We start from the raw sequence: 4,992 nt of genomic DNA, 5'->3' as shown, positions 1-4,992 counted from the left end.
TCAAATCTCTTTCGATACTATTTCGAGGTTTTTTTAAGGCTCTTTCAAAGCTCTTTCGATACTATTTCGAGGTTCTTTTAAGGCTCTTTCAAAGCTCTTTCGATATTATTTCAAGGTTCTTTTAAGGCTCTTTCAAAGCTCTTTCGATACTATTTCCAGGTTCTTTTAAGGGTCTTTCAAAGCTCTTTTGATACTATTTCGAGGTTCTTTTAAGGGTCTTTCAAAGCTCTTTTGATACTATTTCGAGGTTCTTTTAAGGCTCTTTCAAAGCTCTTTCGATACTATTTCGAGGTTCTTTTAAGGCTCTTTCAAAGCTCTTTCGATACTATTTCGAGGTTCTTTTAAGGCTCTTTCAAAGCTCTTTCGATAATATTTCGAGGTTCTTTTAAGGCTCTTTCAAAGCTCTTTCGATACTATTTCGAGGTTCTTTCAAGGTTCTTTCGAGACTATTTCCAGGCTCTTTCGAAGATCTTTCGAGACTATTTCGAGGTTCTTTTAAGGCTCTTTCGAAGCTCTTTCGATACTGTTTCGAGGTTCTTTTAAGGCTCGTTCAAAGCTCTTTCTAGACTATTTCCAGGTTCTTTTAAGGCTCTTTCAAAGCTCTTTCGATACTATTTCGAGGTTCCTTTAAGGCTCTTTCGAAGCTCTTTCGATACTATTTCGGAGTTCTTTTAAGGCTCTTTCGAAGCTCTTTCGAGACTATTTCGAGGTTCTTTTAAGGCTCTTTCGAAGCTCTTTCGAAGCTCTTTCGAGACTATTTTGAAGTTCTTTTAAGGCTCTTTCAAAGCTCTTTCGATACTATTTCGAGGTTCTTTTAAGGCTCTTTCAAAGCTCTTTCGATACTATTTCGAGGTTCTTTTAAGGCTCTTTCAAAGCTCTTTCGATACTATTTCGAGATTCTTTTAAGGCTTCTTTCGAAGCTCCTTTCGATACTATTTCGAGGTTCTTTGTTAAGGGGCCTCTTTCCAAAAGCTCTTTCGATACTATTTTCGGAGTTCTCTTAAGGATCTTTCAAAGCTCTTTCGATACATATTTGTCGAGGTTCTTTCAGGTTCTTTCGAAACTCTTTTCAGGCTCTTTCGAAGCTCTTTCGAAGCTCTTTCGAGGACTATTTCAGAGGTTCTTTTAACGGCTACTTTCGAAGCTCTTTCGATACTATTTCGAGAGTTCTTTTAATGGCTTTTTCGAAGCTCTTTTGATAACTATGTCTGAAGGTCTTTTAAGGCTTCTTTCGGGAAGCTCTTTCGAAGCTCTTTCGAGAACTATTTCGATTTTGTTCTTTTAAGGCTCTTTCAAAGCTCTTTCGAGACTATTTCGAGGTTCTTTTAAGGCTCTTTTCGAAGCTCTTTCCGAGACATTTTCGAGGCTCTTTTTAAGGCTTCTTTCGAAGCTCTTTCGAGGACTATTTTGAGGCTCTTTTTGAGGCTCTTTCGAAGACTCATTGAGACTATTTCAAAGGTGCTCTCTGAGGCTCTTTCAAAAGCCATCTTTGAGCACTAATTTCGGGAGGATCTTCGAAGCTCTTGCCGAGACTGTTTTGTGAGGCTCTTTCTTTCGAACGCTCCTTCAGAGTACTATTTTGAAGCTCTTTCAAGATCCTTTTCTTTTGAAACTATTTCGAGGTTCTTTTAAGGCTACGTTTCAAAGCTCTTTCGATACTATTTCGAGGTTCTTTCAAGGTTCTTTCGAGACTATTTCCAGGCTCTTTCGAAGATCTTTCGAGACTATTTCGAGGTTCTTTTAAGGCTCTTTCGAAACTCTTTCGATACTGTTTCGAGTGTTTCTTTAAAGGCTCGATTCAAAGCTGCGTTTCTAGACTATTTCCAGGTTCTTTAAAGCTCTTTCAAGCTTTTTCGAAATCAACTATTTCGAGGTTCCTTTAAGGCTTTCTTCGAAGCTCTTTCGATACTATTTCGGGTTCTTTAAGGCTCTTTCAAAGCTGTTTCGAATACCTATTTCGAGGTTCCTTTAAGGCTTTTCGGCTCTTTCGATACTATTTCGGAGTTCTTTTAAGGCTTTCTTTTCGAAGGGCTTCTTTCGAGACTTTTAATTTCGGAGGTTCTTTTAAGGCTTTCGTTCGAAGCTCTTTCGAAGCTCTTTTCGAAGACTATTTTGAAGTTCTTTTAAAGGCTCTTTCAAAGCTCTTTCGATACTAGTTTCGAGGTTCTTTTAAGGCTCTTTCAAAGCTCTTTCGATAACTATTTCGAGGTTCTTTTAAGGCTCTTTCAAAGCTCTTTCGATACTATTTCGATATTCTTTTAAGGCTCTTTCGAAGCTCTTTCGATACTATTTCGAGGTTCTTTTAAGGCTCTTTCAAAGCTCTTTCGATACTATTTCGGAGTTCTCTTAAGGATCTTTCAAAGCTCTTTCGATACTATTTCGAGGTTCTTTCAAGGTTCTTTCGAAACTATTTTCAGGCTCTTTCGAAGCTCTTTCGAAGCTCTTTCGAGACTATTTCGAGGTTCTTTTAAGGCTCTTTCGAAGCTCTTTCGATACTATTTCGAGGTTCTTTTAAGGCTTTTTCGAAGCTCTTTTGATACTATTTCGAGGTTCTTTTAAGGCTCTTTCGAAGCTCTTTCGAAGCTCTTTCGAGACTATTTCGATGTTCTTTTAAGGCTCTTTCAAAGCTCTTTCGAGACTATTTCGAGGTTCTTTTAAGGCTCTTTCGAAGCTCTTTCCGAGACTATTTCGAGGCTCTTTTAAGGCTCTTTCGAAGCTCTTTCGAGACTATTTTGAGGCTCTTTTGAGGCTCTTTCGAAGCTCATTTGAGACTATTTAAAGGCTCTTCTGAGGCTCTTTCAAAGCTCTTTCGAGACTATTTCGAGATCTTTCGAAGCTCTTCCGAGACTGTTTTGAGGCTCTTTCGAAGCTCCTTCGAGACTATTTTGAAGCTCTTTCAAAGCTCTTTTGAAACTATTTCGAGGTTCTTTTAAGGCTCTTTCAAAGCTCTTTCAAGACTATTTCCAGGCTCTTTCGAAGCTTCGAGACTATTTCCAGGCTCTTTCGAAGCTCTTTGAAGACTATTTCCAGGCTCTTTTAAGGCTCTTTAGAAGCTTTTTCAAGACTATTTCCAGGCTCTTTCGAAGCTCTTTCAAGACTATTTCCAGGCTCTTTCGAAGCTCTTTTGAGACTATTTCGAGGTTCTTTTAATGCTCTTTCGAAGCTCTTTCAAGACTATTTCCAGGCTCTTTCGAAGCTCTTTCGAGACTATTTCCAGGCTCTTTCGAAGCTCTTTCGAGACTATTTCCAGGCTCTTTTAAGGCTCTTTCGAAGCTCTTTCAAGACTATTTCCAGGCTCTTTCGAAGCTCTTTCGAGACTATTTCCAGGCTCTTTCGAAGCTCTTTCGAGACTATTTCCAGGCTCTTTTAAGGCTCTTTCGAAGCTCTTCCAAGAATATTTCCAGGCTCTTTCGAAGCTCTTCTGAGACTATTTCCAGGCTCTTTCGAAGCTCTTTCAAGACTATTTCCAGGCCTTTTCGAAGCTCTTTCGAGACTATTTCCAGGCTCTTTCGAAGCTCTTTCGAGACTATTTCCAGGCTCTTTTAAGCTCTTTCGAAGCTCTTCCAAGAATATTTCCAGGCTCTTTCAAAGCTCTTCTGAGACTATTTCCAGCTCTTTTGAAAGCTTTTCTTTCGAGACTATTTCGAGGCTCTTTAAGGCTCTTGCGAAGCTCTTTCGAGATATTTCCAGGCTCTCTCGAAGCTCTTCCGAGACTATTTCGAGGCTCTTTTAAGGCTTTTGCGAAGCTCTTTCGAGATATTTCCAGGCTCTCTCGAAGCTCTTCCGAGACTTTTTCCAGGCTCTCTAGAAGCTCTTTCGAGACTATTTCGAGGCTCTTTTAAGGCTCTTTCGAAGCTCTTTCTAGACTATTTCCAGGCTCTTTTTAAGCTCTTCCAAGACTATTTCCAGGCTCTTTCGAAGCTCTTTCGAGACTATTTCGAGGCTCTTTTAAGGCTCTTGCGAAGCTCTTTCGAGATAATTCCAGGCTCTCTCGAAGCTCTTCCGAGACTATTTCCAGGCTCTTTCGAAGCTCTTTTGATACTATTTCGAGGTTCTTTTAAGGCTCTTTCGAAGCTCTTTCAAGACTATTTTGAGGTTCTTTTAAGGCTCTTTCAAAGCTCTTTCGATACTATTTCGAGGTTCTTTTAAGGCTCTTTCGAAGCTCTTTCGATACTATTTCGAGGTTCTTTTAAGGCTCTTTCAAAGCTCTTTCGATACTATTTCGAGGCTCTTTTAAGGCTCTTTCGAAGCTCTTTCGAAACTATTTCCAGGCACTTTCGAAGCTCTTCCACGACTATTTCGAGGCTCTTTCGAGACTATTTAGAGGCTCTTTCGAGATTATTTCCAGGCTCTTTTAAGGCTCTTTCGAAACTCTTTCGAGACTATTTCCAGGCTCTTTGAGGGCTCTTTCGAAGCTCTTTCGAGACTATTTCCAGGCTCTTTCAAAGCTCTTTCGATACTATTTCGTGGTTCTTTTAAGGCTCTTTCGAAGCTCTTTCGAGACTATTTCCAGGCTCTTTCAAAGCTCTTTCGAGACTGTTTCGAGGCTCTTATAAGGCTTTTTCAAAGCTCTTTCGATACTATTTCGAGGTTCTTTTTTAAGGCTCTTTCGAAGCTCTTTCAAGACTCTTTTGAGGCTCTTTTAATGCTCTTTCAAAGCTCTTTCAATACTATTTCCAGGCTCTTTAAAAGCTCTTTCGAGACTATTTCGAGCCTCTTTTAAGGCTCTTTCAAAGCTCTTTCAATACTATTTCGAGGTTCTTTTAAGGCTCCTTCAAAGATCTTTCAAGACTATTTTGAGGCTCCTTCAAGGCTCTTTCGAAGCTCTTTCGAGACTATTTCCAGGCTCTTTCGAAGCTCTTTCGATACTATTTCGAGGTTCTTTTAAGGCTCTTTTCGAAGCTCTTTCGAGACTATTCCAGGCTCTTTCAAGAAAGCTCTTTCGATACTATTCGAGCGGTTCTTTTTAAGGCTCTTTCGAAGCTCTCTAGA

This window comes from Macrobrachium nipponense, chromosome 26, assembly GCF_015104395.2.
Source record: "Macrobrachium nipponense isolate FS-2020 chromosome 26, ASM1510439v2, whole genome shotgun sequence".
Taxonomy (NCBI): Eukaryota; Metazoa; Arthropoda; class Malacostraca; order Decapoda; family Palaemonidae; genus Macrobrachium; species Macrobrachium nipponense.
Note: the sequence above shows the minus strand (reverse complement) of the source record.